At 46.2% G+C, this 17,671-nt stretch overlaps 1 protein-coding gene and 1 long non-coding RNA gene across 2 annotated transcripts in view; one reads left to right on the forward strand and one right to left on the reverse strand.

Moving 5' to 3' along the window:
* The window catches only part of Rbpj (recombination signal binding protein for immunoglobulin kappa J region), a 193,938-nt gene that overhangs the window by 157,639 nt on the left and 18,628 nt on the right, over positions 1 to 17,671 (reverse strand). The window lies entirely within an intron of this gene.
* LOC146893856 (uncharacterized) lies at positions 10,786 to 12,421 on the forward strand. Its single transcript, XR_015002558.2, has 2 exons — positions 10,786 to 10,912; positions 11,078 to 12,421. It is a non-coding gene; the product is annotated as an uncharacterized LOC146893856 (long non-coding RNA).

Raw genomic sequence — 17,671 nt, forward strand, 5'->3', positions numbered from 1 at the left:
CCTTACGAACCCCATGCGGCCTCACCTAGCCTGGGAGGAGGGCGAGGCACTGTCCTGCACTTCAGCAGCTGGCACAGCGATCTGTCTCCTCCACAGCTGGGCACACCCTGGCCACTGCCTGGGAAAGACCAAGCAAAGAGCTGCTGCTGCGTGTGTCTTCTGAGGGCCTGCTGGCTGACCCCATCCCTGAGCTCATGGTGGCCGGTGGAAGCCCTTGGCCTTTGTGTGAGCCTAACACTGCCACACTGCCTCTAGAGACACCCCTGGCAGGGAGGCTGAGATCTTGGCACATCCCTTTGCAAAGGTCGCCAGCTCCTAGGCTGCCAGATTCCCACAGCTTTTTGACTATGTCTCAGTGACACAAGGGCAAGGCCCAGGACTACTTTTTAGCCCAGCTCAGTAGGGGCGAGCTAGGCCACACATCAATAGCAAAGAAGTATGAGCTCTACTGATATTCATTGAGTATTGACTCTCGACCACACTTGACTAGAACACTCCGTGTGCTGTGTTTAACCGAACCCCCAATGTCCACACTGAGGAAATCGAGGAGAGACATCTTGCAGTGGGTGGTAATGGTGGGACTTTGCTCTTGGTCTCATGGCAGAGATGTACCATTTCTAAGACAGATACAACAGTGAATCTCTCCCCCGGCCATCTTGTCCTCTTTTCAAGACCATCCCAACCAGGTAGCCAGCAATCCCACACCTGGTAGATGACTGGCAGAGTCATCCATGCCCATAAGCACATTGGTACCAGTACAGATGCTAAGCTCATCCGCGAGTCCCCAAGACTTGCAGGGCTGGCCTCCTCTCTTCGGTCAGTCTCCATCTCTCCCAGGCTATGCAGCAGAATGCTCCAAGCCCTACTTCCGGTCCTGCCTTCAAGGGCCTTCACCTCTCCTCTGCACAAGATAGTTTGTCCTGCTATCAGCATTCCCAAAGCACAATGGTGACTTCAATTGCTTCCACAACAGAAACAACAGATTAGTTGCCAGGCAGACTTGGTGCACACTTTTAATCATAGCACTTGGGAGGCCGATGCAGGCAGATCTCTGAGTTCAAGGCCAATCTAGTCTAGTCAAGAGCAAGTTCCAGGACAGCTGGTGCTACATAGAGAAACCCTGTCTTGGGGATTAAAAAAGATTAGTCATGACTCTTAGGGCTGGGAAGCATCCTCATATTACCTGACCCAATGTAATCACTTTTTTTTAGAAAAAGAAAAAAAAGACTCAAGGCCCAGAGAGTTTAAACAACACAGATGAGGCCACACAAGGAAGAGGTCACTGCAGGTCCAGAACCTCAGTCTCATGACTGCCACACACAACCACTCTTCAAAGTGATCTGAATTGATCTGTGAGGGCAGAGAAAGCTAGAGGAGCCAGGTGTTGAAGACCTCATTCCCTAGCCTTGCGGAGATGAAAGCCACGCCTCCTCGGTCTGCTCCCCAGAATGTCGTCCTGTGTGGTTTTGCTGGCCCACGCCTTAGAAGACAGTAAGTCAAACCTCTCCCTGTTACAGTGAGTCCCACATATACTCACAGGACTCTCCTTCAGTGCTCTGGGACACCATGGAGGTCAGAGAATAACCTTTTCTCCTTTAACCACGTAGGTTCCTCGAACTGAAATCATATGGTCGGCCCTAGCAATAAGCGCCATTACCTACTGAGCCATCTTGTTGGCCGCATTATTCCTGTTTATTCAGGAAGACCTCCAGCTCATGGAATAGTGCTGCCCATATCCAGGGTGGATCTTTCCTTCTTAGTTACATCTATCTGGAAACAGTCTTACGGACATGCCCAGAGATGAGTCTTATGGGTTATTCTACACCTAGTCAAATTGGCAATGACCAGCACAGAGGACAAATCACATTAAACCATCGTGGGGTCTATCAGATGTCAAGCAGACGGTTGGCTTCACGGGTCCAGAGCTGAGGGGAGAAGCGGGATGCAAAGATTGATTTAGAACTGGCCTTTAGTGCTACGGTTCTGTAGAACACTCCCTTTGTACGCTGTGAAGAATGTGCTGCTCTTACTATTAATAAAGAGCTGACTGGTCAATAGCTAGGAAGGAAGAAGTGAGGTGGGAGAGCCAAACCGAGAGGACGTTGGGAGGAAGAAGGGTGGAGTCACAAGGTGGGGGGTCGCCAGCCAGATGCAGAGGAAGCAGAAATGAACATGCCTTGCTGAAAAAAATGCTACTGCTAGGTGGTAGGGCATAGATAAGAAATATGGGTTAATTTAAGATGTAAGAAGTGGTTAGTAACAAAACCAGGCTATTGGTAAAGCATTTACAATTAATGATAAATCTTTGTGTGGTTATTTGGGAGTGGGCTGTCAGGACAGGGCTGACTGGTGGGACAGAAAACCTCAGCCTCCACTGCGGTGCAGATGAGCTCATGGATACCATGAGGGAAGATGGGACTCTGAAGTTGGAGGCCTAGGGTAGCCCAAGCTTCAGCTTAGAGGTAGGGGAGGGGAACTGACGGAATAACCCCAAAGGAATGAGTCAGGTGAGCAAGGAGGAGCTGGAGAAAGAGAGGAAGCTGTTTGGGAAGGGCTTGAAATCAACACTTGCTAATCAAATCGCTGCTGGGGAAAAAAAGCAAAACATTGTGCTTTCCCAATTCTCTGGTATCATTAAAAGGAAGAGTGGGGGCTGAGCAGTGGGGTGCACATCTTTAATCCCAGCACTTGGGAGGCAGAGGCAGGAGGATCCCTGTGAGTTCAAGCTCAGTCTGGTCCACAGAGCTAATTCCAGGATAGGTTCCAAAGCTACACAGAGAAATCCCGTTTTAAAAAAATTAAAACAAGGGGGGGGGGGAATAAAGAAAGGAAGAAAGGGCCATGGTTGGAGATAGAAGCCCTTCGAATTTCTGAATGGCGTAAGCCCTGAATGTGAGTTTTTGTGTGACTTGAGCAAGAATCACATTCTTTGGGACAATTTGATAGCTCTTGACTTTCTGGGCTGTAGGAATGAGATAGAGTTAATTGTGTTTAAAGATGTAAGGAATGCTGACTTTTGGTGATGTCTGTCATCACAGAACATCCGATCCACTGCACTGAGAGCTACTCCAGAGCAATGGAACTATGAGGGTGAAAATGGAAATTGGTATAAAGCCCACCGAATCCCTAGAACCACACCAGTGCCAGCCCTGGAACCACACCAGTACCTCCCTGAGGGGAGAGAGGCTGAGGCACATGAGAAGGGAGCTGTCATGAAAGAGCAAATGCTTCTTACCCGTGAGTACCACAGAAGGAGTTAGGAAATACCTGCTCAGCTATGTCACCAGTTAAAGCACAGTCACTCCATCCCTTTTCCATCTCCAGCATCCTAATTGCACTACGTTTGGGACCACAATTAGAACCAGAACCAGACCCCAGAGGCAAAAATCAGTCAACCGTCTGAGTCACCGATCTAGAAAAGCACCAGGCATTTGGAAAGAGAGCCTATGGGGTAACGGGACCTTTAGACTCTGGACATGGGTGGTAACAAGTTAAATGAGTTTCTTAAAACATTATTTCTGAAATTACAGTATAGACAGACACTGAAAAAGTTCTTGGAAATAAAGACAGAAAATGATACTCTTCCTTCCTTCCTTCCTTCCTTCCTTCCTTCCTTCCTTCCTTCATTTGTACTATTTGATTTTGGAACATCATACATATATCACATAGGAGAGGTAGGAGTGATATCTGTCTTCACACTACCTACAGTGTAGCCGTAGCTGGGAAAAGAGAAGATTACTGCCTGCTGTGACCATGTCAGAGGAGAAACATAGGTACCAGAAGATCAGAGAGAAGCAACATGACCAAAGGCAGGGGTCAGAGGCTTCTGAGGTGTAAGAGCACCCTGGCTGTTGTCTGGACAGTCTGGGGACTTGTAGGTACCTACCATCATAAGGAGAAAATACCATGGACAGCCTGCGGATTTGTGGGTACCTACCACCATAAGGAAAAAATACCATGGACATTGGCAGCCAATGACTCAGGTTAAGGTTTCGGGGCATCCAGGAGCTCTGGACATTGTTTGACTCAGCTGTCTTTCTCTGATCCAGGGTCCTCAAGCAATGACATCACTACCAATCACACAGAGTCCGGAGGAACAAACAGTCGGCTGCAGCACACCAGACACTAATCTACTCACAGCAGAGAAACTGAGGAAGCTGTGGACAGTGCCTGTGATCCCTTCCAAAGGAGAAATCTGTTTCGGAACTGTGTTAGAAAATGTATTTCCTAGGTTTTTACTACCACATCCCCAACCTGTTTCCCTGCACCGTTCCAAGCTCCTAATGGCAAATGCACCACATGTCAGATCTTTAGCCTCTGCCCCTGAGGTGGAGAAAGGATGGCAGGGCTTCAATGAGAACTGTGGGCTGGCAATATGACTCAAGAGGTACAGGAACTTGCTGCCAAGTCCAGTGACCTGAGTGTGACCCGTAGTGTCCACACGATGGAAGGAGGGAGAACAGCTTCCCACAGGGTGTCTTCATATCTCCACACACATGCCACAGCATGTATGCATGTATAGAACACACATAAATATAAATAAAAATGCAATTTAAAAAGTCTTAAAGGGACAACTGCCCAAAGTTGATGTGAGGAGATTACTGGAGGGCGGGAGGCACCAACCCCAGCCACTGGCACCAGGATTAACTCCCAGGTCGCAGGCTCAGCCAAAGTCATTTATGGAAGACAAGAACAAGTAAGAAAAGACTGTCCAGAGAGCAGTGGCCTGGATTTGCGTTTTTTAAATTAATTCTTTAGGAATTTCGTATAATGCACCCTGATTACACTCATTTCCAATTTCTACCAGGGCTATTCTTCCACTCTTGGAACATAATCCCCCACCAAAGGGAAAAAAAAAACCCAAACCACCAAGTCCAATTTGTATTGCCCATATACTCATTGGAGCATAGTTAAACTATATTTAAAATTAATAATAAAAGGTAATGAGTTCACATATCACCCCTGCCCCCATGGGCACAGAGTTCTGTGGTTTTCAGTGTTGTCCCGGGTGGTATGACCAGCATTGCTATCTGATTCCACAGCATCCTCGTCACCTGATAAAGAAAACATTTGTCAGACTTTTGAAGACACAGGTCTGTGGCAGAGGTCCTGTTGTAGAGATAGAAGGTCTACGATCGGGAAATTCATACACAGCGTAGATCTGGGGTTGAGAGCCCATTTTCAGGGAATTCCTGCCCCCTCTGTCCTGCAGCTTCACCTGAGATCCCCCCACCATCTCTACTGACCATGAATTGTCCCATAGCCACACCATCCTGGCTTCTGGTCTAATGACCGAAATCCCCTGAAACCCTTCCTCCTTTAAGTTCCTGTCAGACATTCTGTTACAGCAACAAGACAAAAGGAATACAAGCACTGCTCCTCCCTCTGGGTCTCAAAGACCCTGAGATCTCCAACATCACAAGAACATCCATCATATGGGAGAGAAGAGGGGCACATTCCAAAGGCAGGCTTCTCAATTGCCCCTCTCCTTTATCCACATGATAACGGTTTGTCTTATTTAGATTGTATAGGAATGGGGTTTTTAAGGGGGTACAGAGTCCCAGCTGGGGAAGATGAAAATGTTCTAAACAGGTAATGATTTCAACCGCATGTGGTGGCGTGCACCTTTAATCCCATTTAATCCCAGAAACAGAGGCAGAGACAGGTGGATCTCTGAGTTCGAGGCCAGCCTAGTCTACGTAGTGAGTTTCAGGACAGCTGGGGCTGTCACACAAAAACCCTGCCTTGAAAAAACAAAATATAAACACAAAAAAGAGGTGATGGTTACACAACAAAGTTTATGTGCTTAGTGCCATAAACTGTATGCGCAGGAGCAGCTAGGATGGTATATTATATGCTATATATTTTTCTTTGACACATTAAGAACTAATGACAAGGTTATGCTAGCATTATGGCTAAATAGCTTCCTGAATTCTAGGTGGTCCTATAGTTGGGGTACCTTAATAAGGATTTGAGTGTCCTGTCCTGTGAAGTGGGCATGACCTTTCATTTACTTAAATACCTAAGCAGCAGTCTCTCTGGTTGAAAGTCAGGCTGGTGGCCTGGGACTGCACGGCCTCCTGGGATTTGGCAAATGGGTAAGCTAAGTCTTTCTCTGCACATCTGGAAAATGAAGACTATTGCTCTTCCTTTATGAGGTTGTGAGAAATAAATGAGTTAACGGATCATGAATCTGGCAGGAATACCATCTATATTTATTATCTGTCCAAAGTCCTGCTCTCCTGGAGCAGACAAGTAAGCAAATGTGGGTTGTGGGTGTAGTCAGAAGTCAGTCCAAGTACACAGATGCTGTGTGAAAAAGACAGGGAGTTAGAACCTCAGCACAAACATGTATACAGAAGAGGGAAGGGATGGATGGATGGAAGGATGGAGAAAAGGAGAGAGAGAGGGAAGGAAGGAGGGAGGGAGAGAAGGGAGGAAAGAAAGAGAGATAGAGAGGGAGGGAGGGAGGGAGGGAGAGAGAGAGAGAGAGAAAGAGAGAGAGAGAGCGCGAGCCTGGTACAGTCAAGCTGACTTAACATAGGTACTCAATGAATGCTAATGCCCCTGCCCTGCCCTTGCCATCTCCCCCATTCTGTGGAAGACTATGACTGATAGGGCCCCTGACTTCTGAGGAGCTGAAGCCACAGCTCGGGCGGGCCTGCAAAGGCTGGCTGCACTTTCTGCAGCAGGTACTTTTCCTGTCACCCTGAGAGGAAGCATGAATCAGCCGCTGTTTGGTTCCATTTCCTGGGAGGCCGCAGGCCCAGGAAACCTGTGGTTTGAGCATCGGTTCAGAGATCAAATGAAATGGCTATTGGCAGTGGAGTGTGTTGCTAGGACCACTGACAATGTTCTCTTCAGCCAAATGACTCACGTTGAGCTGGCTCTTCAGCCCTCTCGCTCCTGATTACATTCATCTCGTGAAATGAGTAGAATTTCCTGACCTCCGGTGACTCTTGCTTAGCTGGGCTGGATGGGGGAGCACATCAGGAGCAGGCGAGGCCCAGGGCAGAGGGTCCAGCCTGTGTGGTTGCCTGCATGGTACAGAGGCCAGAACAGAGGCCAGACGTGCTCACCTGCACCTGGACCACAGCAAGCGGATGCTGGAGTCAGGGAACTGCTCCTGCTACTCCACACTCTCTAGCTACTGAACAGAAACCCCCGCTGTAACCAGTCTTGGAACATTCAAACCATTTACCATACCTTGCCAATGGCCAATTAGGTTAAGGTTCACTTATTCATACAACTATTCCCAATCAGCCCGTGTAATGAAACAGTTAAGAAATCTGATGGGAGTTTTTGTAAAGACAGTTAACAGTTAGCCAGTGTTAGAAAAGACACACACACACACACACACACACACACACACACACACACACACCTGAGAGAGAGACAGAGACAGAGACAGACAGAGAGACAGAGAGGTACAGAACATGTGCAGGTGTTAGACAACACCAAAGTGAAAACCATTCCTCAGTTTGGGTCATGATTCCTCAATATAGCTCCTGTGTGTCCAGGGATCTTCCTGTGCATGGATTTATCGTGATGGAAAAAGGGTTCCTCATGACAGAGCAGCAATGGTGGCTCATCCAGGATGGCAGAGTCTGGAGTAGGCTAAATGAGGAAGCTGTGATGTTGAGGATGCTTGGGTGAGCAGCCACATACCAGCTGCATCTCAGTGTTGGTGTCTGTTTTATGATTTCATTTTGTGTGGTTTTGAAGTATTTCCTACAAAAATGCATGGGAGTTGAATTCTACCTCCTTGGACAAGCCTGACCGTGCTTATCTTGGGAATGAGGACAATGATAGACAATCCCTAGGCAGATGACACCCAAGAGAAAGCATTTCAAATGGTTATAAATTTGGAATCATCATAGAAATGCTGTCAGTGGTGATAGTGATAACACAACGACAATAATAGGCGAGAGAGTTCATGTGCAGAACCTCTGAGATATCAGGAAGGAGGAGCCTTTTCAGGTGGCTTGGGTGGAGGGCGGGATGGCAATCTACTGACATCTTTTCCAACTCTGAGAACCTGTGTGAGAAAGTGCACAGAGTTTGTGAGTTGGGGTACAGGAGTGGAAGAGACTGGAAAACTAAGTGCATGCCTTGTCTAAAAGGAAGAGAAGTTATGTAGCTCCAACCCCAGATAACTGAAATTTCCCAGCTGATATATTCACATGGCTGTATTTGTCTACATCCATCCATCCATCCATCCATCCATCCATCCATCCATCCATCCATCCATCCATCTACCTTCCTATCTATCCCTCCATATATCACCCATCGATTATTTATCTATCAACATCTATCTACTATCTGTCATGTTTTGTATATTATGTACAGTCTATGTACATACACAGATGTGCATTTTTGTTATATTTAAGAGATGTGTAAAAAGTTATAACACTAAATCAAGGAATATTCCTACCACACCAGACCCATCAGCAGTCACAGCCATTCTCTTCGCTCTATCTCAGACAATCACTAACTTGTTTTCTGTCTGTCTCTGAAGATTTGCCTCTTCTGGAATTTGACAAGAACAAATCATGCACTATGGGGCCTTGGGAAAACTGCTGTTTCCACTTAGCATACTGTTTCCGAGGTTCATAATGCTGCAGCAGGCACCAGTGCTTCATCCTCTTTAGTGCTGAGGAAGACGCCATTGTATTGTTACATTCCATTCATTCATCCTCCATCACCGGATGAAGGTTTCACTATTTCCACCTTGAGGTAGTTGTGCATCACGCTGCTGGGACCCTTTGGGCACAACTTCTCATGCAGATAGTTTCATTTCTCCTGGGTACACATTCAGGGGATATCAGGTAGTTTGATATTTCACAGAACAGATCTCTCTCTCTCTCTCTCTCTCTCTCTCTCTCTCTCTCTCTCTCTCTCTCACACACACACACACACACATACACACACAACCAACCAAACAAACAAAAAACCAAATGAACCAAACACAAAGCATCAAATAAAACTTTCCTTTCTTTTACTTTTTCTTTGAGACAGTAGCCCTGGTTGTCCTGGGACCCACTATGTAGACCAGGCTGGCCTCAAACTCAGAGATCCATCTGTCTCTGCCTCCTGAGTACTAGAATTAAAGGCACATGCTAGCAACACTCAGTCCAGAGAATTATTTCCAAACTTTGGCATAGAATTTTTTTTTTCAGCTGACACTCCTGAATCTTTCTGGATTTTCACTTTCTCCCAAATTTTAGAAAAACACTGCATTCACTTCTTAAAATAATTTAATCTCTCTCCTCCCTCCTTCCTTCCCTCTCTCTCCCTCCCTCCCTCCCTCCTCCCTTCCTTTCTTTCTACCACTCCTTTCTTTCTTGATCTTAAGGCTATGTTTGTTAGATCTTGTGAGACACACATCCAACTTTATTTATTTATTTTGCCAATCCTGTTTAGTTCTATCCTAGATCCAACTTTCTTTTTAATCTTTTCTGTTTTCTTGGTTTGTTACACTGGGGATTGAACCAGTGTAAGATATCCCTAGCTTCTTGGGATGATATAAAAGCCTGAGACAAATGTTCGAATCAATTCAGAAAGATAATTCCTTGCTGGAGCAGGAATGTGAGCCAAGAGAGTCCCTTGGGAACTCACTGTCTGTGCCTGGCTTCATGGTGGTGCTCACACAGGCGCAAGGGTAGTTCAGATGGTGTTTTCAGTCAGGATAGGAGATGTGTCTCAGGCGCAAGGGTAGTTTAGATGGTGTTTTCAGTCAGGACAGGAGATGTGTCTCGAGAATACTGATAGCAACCACTGCCTCAGGAAGACATGTTCTTCTGTGCTTAGGGACAGGCTCCCTTCTCTGAAGAATGGCTGCCTAGGTGAGCACATGTGTTCCTAGAACCCAGTACACTCAATGCCAAGGTCACTTTGGCAGTTCAGAGAAACGTTTTAAAACATGGCAACAAACGGCAAGAAAAGAGAAACGCAAGGAACTACAGTGGTTCTTCTCAGCTCTCCCATGTCGTCTGATCCAGCGAGGCTGTTACTAAAGGGCTGGGCAGTGTTAGGCATACAATTTCATCTTCATAAACCCAGTTTCCTCATCCACCAATGGAGACAAAATAGTGCCTGCCTTATAGGAAAGTTTTTGAATTAAAGAAATACATAAACTACCTGGCAGACAGCTGCCACTTTGTATGCGCTCAGTAGGCATTGGTACTGTTACTATATCAGATTCCATCAGTATTTTCTTATGAATGCACTCCATAGGCATTGGTACTGTTACTATATCAGATTCCATCAGTATTTTCTTATGAATGCACTCCATAGGCATTGGTACTGTTACTATATCAGACTCCAGACTCCATTAGTATTTTCTTATGTACTCTGTAGGCATTGGTACTGTTACTATATCAGACTCCATCAGTATTTTCTTATGTATGCACTTCAAAGTCATTGGTACTGTTACTATCTCAGACTCCATTAGTATTTTCTTATGTATCTAAACTTGTGTGTTGTCAGTGGGGTCTTTTAGGGACTGGGGAAGGACTCTCAGAGGCCTCTGACGCGACGCTGTGAATAGTACCAGCTCCGTGAGATTGACACGGCCGCGTTGTCCAACGGGAAAGACCACTGTCAAAGAGACAGTTGATAGAGGTTCTGATGGGTCAATGTCTGTCTAAGAAGTTAGAGAAAGATCACAGAGGCCGGGAGGCTGTAAAGCAAGCAGGGAGAACGCTCCAGGCAGACATTTGCTGTCCACCAGTTCAGCAAGATGAATCAGTGAACCAAAGAAGGAGTGGCTAGAATCAGTGCGACTGAGAGAGGGAGAAACTGATGCCCCTGGCAAAGGAAGTGAACCATGCAGAGGCAGGGGGAACCTGCCAAGTTTTTGAGCAATGAGCAGCTCGATAAGACCTGAGCATGAGAGAGTAGGGAGAAACAGGTAAGCCTGGGAAGATGAGAGGCAATTGATTCCACGTGGCTCTGTGTGTCAGGTTTACCACTGGAGAGCAACAGGGAGTCAGGGACAGAATCTGAAGACAGGAGCTACATGGTGAGGCTTTTTGCTTTTGTTTGTTTTTAATTCAAAACCTTCCTCTGGTTTCAGTGAGGCCGAGGCAGCAGCAACCACTGCTATTAGGTAAGGATGGCAAAGGAGCCTGCAGGAGACACCAGTGATCGCAATGAAATCTATTCCAACGCTGTACAGAGAGCTACAGGGCAGAACTGGTCTCCAGCGGAACAGGTTAACGAAGGGAAAGTTTTGAAAACTCTTGAATATTAGAAAAAAAAAATGTTGACCCCGAGACAAAGCAGGGGGAAATTCCATAAAACGAGCGACCAAAGTCAACTTCATGAAAGCGAAACTGAGACTTCATGGATGACTTTGACTTATTTGAAAACTCCGATGAAGGGCATTGCTGTTCTGAATACGGAACCGAGAGCCCTTGCTGCCTCGCAGCCCCTCAGAGGGCTTCCTGGCCGTGTGGGCAGCTGCAGTCGGCTTGTACAAAATGTCTTGGGAAGGCTCATCTTTTCTCTGATCCATGCCTTTTATCAGCACTTGGCTCTTTGGATTCATTCCCCATCCTACTGAAATCATTTACTGTGAACAGTGTGGCTGAAGTCAACAACAACAACAAACTGTTTTCCAGTTTGGGAGGCCAGAAGGCCCAGCTTGGGGCTGCTCGGACCGGAGTGAACGCGCCTGCAGGGCTTCGCTGCTTTCTGAACGCTCGAGGGGAAAATCTTTTGCTTTGCCTTTTCCATTTCCAGTGGTCGCCTGCATTCCTTGGCTCGTGGCCTCTGCCTCCATCTTCAAAGCCAGCAACTGCCTCACTCTGAGGTCTGCTTCTGCCATTCCATCCTCGGACTCTGCCTTTCCTGCCACCCCCTTCACTCACATAGACTGCTGAGAGCCGCTGTACTGACCGGGATGATCAGGACCATTGTCCCTGCCTGAAGATCTGTGTCCCCACCTGCCAGTTCCCTTTGTCACACCTTCATGGGTTCTGGGGAATCAGGGTGTGGACATCTGACTGGGGAGGCATGTGTTCTGCCTACCACAGCGTGTCTGCATATTACAGAATAGAAGCCAGAGCGGCAATGTGTGTGGTGGTTAAACTCAAGCTTTGTGGCCAAATACATTGAATTTTCAGACTGCCTCCCCCAAGTCCAGCCCTGTGGCTCCTGAGTGTCTATTTCCTCATCTGGCAGTGGGACAGTAATCAGACTCACCTCATAAAGTCATGGTGAGGACCAATCATATAATTACATATATAATGTACACGTACATGCACACGTGTGACATACATGTGACCATGGGATGTTAATAACTTTTAGGAGCAAGTAGCAAATGCTATGGCTCGTCAAATACTGCATTATCATCTGATAGATGGATTTTTATAGAGCCTTTTTTCTATGATTAAATTTGATGATTAATGGCAACGTCTGGATTGTGTTGAAAGGATTCATACGTTTAATAAAAGTATTAGGGTAAATATAACATTGTGTTAAGTGAAAAAATGTCATTACAAAAGAGCCCATACTAAATGGCCCTGTTTATAAAGTTGGGTAAACACATGTTCTGGGAGTAGCAGTATGAGAAAACAGGTCCACGGCAGGTTCAGAGATGGTGTCCTTAGAAAGTTTGGCTCCCAGAGTTGGCCCAGCACCTTTTAAAGGACAGATAATAACTATCTTTGTGTTTCTAGAATGAAGCATCAGTTTAGATAAAAAATAAAATAAAATAAAATAAAATAAAACCTTAGAATGTCCTTCCCAACCACATAAATCCGTATTTATGGCCAGAGGTAAAGAAGTGATGTGCAGAAAATGGAGTGAGATTCAGAGACTTTGAACACAGTCTGTTCTCTGGGCTGCTTGTGATTGGCTGGGACTTGGACACTTCCAATAAATGCTGGTCTCAATGCTGGGCATCAAGCTAAGTTATAGTCTTCTATGTACGGAAGAGCCTTTAGGCCAAACTTTACAGATGAGTGTCACCTTTGCGCCTGCCTGCCTGTTCTCTCCAGCAGTCAGCAGCTGGGCCCCTGACTCTCAGAGTGTTCCCAGTGGACAGTTAGCTGGCAGGAGAGCTCCATGGGATAGAGACAACATGAGTTGTGCTGAGTCTTTGCTTTGGATTTGCTCAGGTGGCAGGAAGGGGTGCCTGGGTGACCCTGAACACTGTCTGCAATGAGTTTTCCTAGGAGAAACCACTCACTAAAGGGAAGACGACATGGGTCCTGCTGGGTTCCCGTGGGAAAGGGGCCTTGGTTTGCAAGTATGGCCACATAGAAACAGAAACACCGAGTGATAGACCCGACACGAGCCATTTCCTTCATTTCCTGGGTGATTGCTACTTCTTAAAAGACTGATGTGTAAAACCTCAAACACACTCAGCAGTTGCTCATTGCTCATCACCCCAGGCATCGCTTGGCGTCCTACCTTAGACGTAGCTTCTGACTATTTTTCTCTCAAAGAAAGAACTCAAAGGAGAAAAAAAAAGTAAAAGAAAAAGTCCCTCTCTCCAAGAGAATTACATGTGGACCGGCCGAGGTTTCCCCTACTGATAATTAACCATGGTGCTTGGGTAAGGACAGCTTTCTGATACCTGTTCCTAGGCCCGAAGGAGAGGCCCGTCTGCTCTCATGCAGGTTGCCAGGGTTCTGTCTACTTTCCTTAATGTGAGAAGGAGGCAGTTGCCCCAACGCACTCCTCATGTCATCACGGTGCCTTGCTTCACCATGTGACAGGCTCCTGGCTAGCAAACCTGGGTGCGATTTGAATTACCTATCCAGAGACTCCTCATGTAAGTAGGTGTAAGTAGTAAAGTCCCAGAAACATGCCTAGGACTTGGGCTTTCCCTTCTTGGATTTCCCTTGGGGCCAGCTTTAGCTAGGTATTTTGGTCGGTGAAGGCAATGTTCCTTGTGAATACAGGTTGTAGAGTGGAGGCGCTGGGCGTTGCCACATATCTGAGACTGGCATTACTGCCAAGGATTTGCTGTTCTCGAGGAGGATGCGTGAGACGGCGGTGGCGCCAAGCCTAGCCAGCAGTGATTGCTAGAAGCGGCTCTTTCTAGACACAGCAGGGCAAACTACTCAGCTTTCTCTTGTGGGGGTGGGATGCAGGATGAGTGGTACCCAGCAGTGTGGTGCGAATGTGTCCCCTTCTCTTGATGTATTGAAAGCCTTTTCCCCATGTAGCAGTGTTCAGCTGGAGCTAAGGGGGTGGTGATTACGGTTCTGTTCTCATGAATGGGATTGTATCGATTATAGCTACTGCTTTGTATCAATTGTAGATGCTGCCCATGGCGGCAGTGCAGGTTCCCGCCCTGGCCACCCTGCTCACACGTGCTCCTCTGCCCACCTGACTCTCCTGCTTGGGCAGTGGAGCTAGAAAACCCTCGCCAGGAGCTGACGTCTTGGAATTGCACTTCTCAGCATGGACAATAAGAAACGCGTTTCTTTTCTATGGTAGTTAATTAGTTCATGGTAGTCTATTGTCATCCCACAGAAAGTGCTAGGACATCATGCTCCCTATAGCAGGCGGTGACATTTAATGGACAGCCATCATTAAAACTACTAACGCTGTGGTGCGGGAAAATTATCTGTATTCTGTCAATCATGTATTTTAATAAAACGCTGATTGGCCAGGTAGGAAGTATAGGCGGGAAAACCAGACAGGAAGTGGAGGTGATGCAATGAGAACAGGAGAATTCTGGGAAGTAGGAAGCTTCCTCTGTCACTCCTGCCCAGACCACCGAAGAGGCAGCATGTAACCTGCCCAGCTGAGAAAGGTACTGAGCCGTGTGGCTAACATAGATAATAATAATGGGTTAATATAAGTTACAAGGGTTAACAAGAAGCCTGACCTAATGGGCCAATCAGTTTATAATCTTATGGAGTCCTGCGTGTGATTTTCTCTGTGGCTTGCCAGCTGTGGGATACTGGGTGGGAACAGATACCCCAACAAGCAGGCCCTCATGCTACATATGGCACCCAACGTGGATAACTGCATCCACATAAAACCTGAGACAGCTTGGGAAGTAATTCTAGAACAAAATGACAGAATTGTGCATGGTTTCTTGGTAGCAGCAATTTCTCAGGTCTGCTCTGCTTGATAGAGGCAAGCAAGCACTCTCATCTAAGAGAGGCGTCCTGACTCAGCTTTAGCTGCAAAACCCTGCAGCTCATTAAGAGGTCCTGCCACGAAACACTTAAATGGTGTTGGTGAAAGCTGAACGCATGCTTTTCGGCTTTCAGCCACAGCAGGAAAAAAGCTGCATCATTTTAAAATTCTGGCTTTCTGGGCCATCCTGCCAGGGCAAACTCTGACTCTTTTAGGCAGGCAGTCCGACTGAATGTGGTCTGTGAGCAGAATGCTGCAGCTTGCTTGCTGGCAGGGACCTTGAAACACTGTAGAGTTGTGACAATAAAAATGACTCCAATAGTACCTCTGCCATGAGGCTGGAAAGCTAAGGAATGGGCTGGATCTAGCCCGTCAAAGCCACGGCTTTATTCTTCTCCTTAAAGATTCATGTAGTCAGAAAAAGAGAGATTCAAAGACAAAGAAAACCTCTAAATGGTTTACAGTGTGTTAAAAATATATGCAGGCTAAAAGTTAAAGTTCTTAAAGTAAAGAAGAAAGAGAGTGGTTGGGTGTGGTGGTACACACCTTTAATCCCAACACTTGGGAGGCAGAGGTACATTGACCTCTGTGACTTCAAGGGGAAGAGGTAGATTGACCTCTGTGACTTCAGGGTGTGGAGGTACACACCTTTAATCCCAATGCCTGGGAGGCAGAGACAGACAGATCTCTGTGAGTTCAAGGTGTGGTAGCAAACACCTTTAATCCCAGCACTGGGGAGGCTAAGACAGAGGGATCTCTGTGAGTTCAAGGACAGCCTGGTATACAGAGTTATTCCAAGACAAAGATATATACAGAGAACCTGTCTCAAAAAGCCAAAAGTTAAAAATAAAAATAAAAGAAATAGATGTTGAGATAAAGCCACATAAAGATGGACAATACACAGAGAATCTTGATACTGTATGCTATTATGCTCTCTTTGAATTGTTTGAATGCTGAGGAAGGAGCAACAGCTGCTAAAAGACTTTTGTTTATAAATGCTGCTGAACTAACCCAAGATAGGTACTTTGAAAATACCTTGACTTCAAAACTGAAGTCAAAAGTTATGTTACTTTGGAGAAGAGATTGTGCTTTTGTTTCCACAGAAAATGAGAGGCTGTGGATTCATTCTGAGTTAAGAAAAATCAGGTATGATCAAGGAAGACCACCTGAGAAATCTCCGGTTGGAACAGATGGCCTGGATACAGAGTTCTACATCCAAAACAGATTCAGGATTGCTGCCTGCAGTGATCAAGACTCACAGGATACTCCAGTCAGGACTTGATGATAATTTTCTTTAGTTCCCCATAAGATTATCAGCACCCCCAACCAGCAGGAAGTAGCCTGAAATACTACACCTACATTCCCAACAAATGAACTATGGGTATTTTCCTTTGTTTAAGAAAAAAAAAAGAGAGAAATGGTGCGGGAGAATTATCTGTATTCTGTCAATTATGTATTTTAATAAAACGCTGATTGGCCAGGCAGGAAGTATAGGTGGGTCAATCAGACAGGAAGTAGAGGTGGAGCGATGAGAACAGGAATATTCTAAGAAGCAGGAAGCTCCCTCTGCCATTCCTGCCTAGACCACCAAAGAGGCAGCATGTAACCTGCCCAGCTGAGAAAGGTACTGAGCTGTGTGGCTAACATAGATAGTAATAATGGGTTAATATAAGTTACAAGGGTTAACAAGAAGCCTTAGCTAATGGGTCAATCAGTTTATAATCTTATGGAGTCCTGTGTGTGATTTTCTCTGTGGCTTGCCTACTGTGGGGTACTGGGTGGGAACAGATACCCCAACAAGCCGGCCCTCATGCTACAACGCTGCCCCCAAGACTGAATTTGATTAGAAATGGCACCGCTAACCCGTGTGTGTGTGTGTGTGTGTGTGTGTGTGTGTATAAGGAATTTGTGTGTTTAAGAAAAGTCTAATTCCTTAACAGTAGAATTTGTCCTTCTCTCCGAAGTCCTGATGACACAGCTGGCAACAGTGAATGGAACGGAGTCTTGCTAAATATAACCAGTCTGTTTCCTGGGATCACCAAAATGCCCAGGATACCCTGGAGAAAGCATATAAATGGGAAGAATTTAAAAATCTCCTATGATCTGTATGATGTGTGTGTGAGCATGGAGCTTGGATGGCGGTCAGAGGGAACCCCTCAGGGCAGTCTTACCCCCCCCTCCAGCTCGTCTGAGACAAAGCCTTTTGGTCTGTGCTGCATCCTAGACCAGCCTACCTGGCTTCTGCAGACTCCCCTGTCTTGCCTCCCTCCCACCTCGCCACAGGAACTCTAGGGTCACAGACGCTCCCCTCTCCTACTTTATGGGCTTCCTGGGGATTCAAACTCAGGCTCTTGCATCTATGTAGCAAGCGATTTACCCACTGAGCCAGGTCCCAGCCCCCCTGCCCACAAATGGCACACAAACAAATTCTGTTATCTTCCATAGTGTGTGCTATTGGTTAAGACTGGTTCTATGAAATTACATATTCTGTACTTCTTAAGTGTTGATAAATGCTGCCCTAACTAGTCTCAGTGTGATGCATATATGTTTTGTTTTTATATTAAAT

The sequence above is a fragment of the Myodes glareolus genome, chromosome 8 (assembly GCF_982192425.1).
Source record: "Myodes glareolus chromosome 8, mMyoGla1.1, whole genome shotgun sequence".
Taxonomy (NCBI): Eukaryota; Metazoa; Chordata; class Mammalia; order Rodentia; family Cricetidae; genus Myodes; species Myodes glareolus.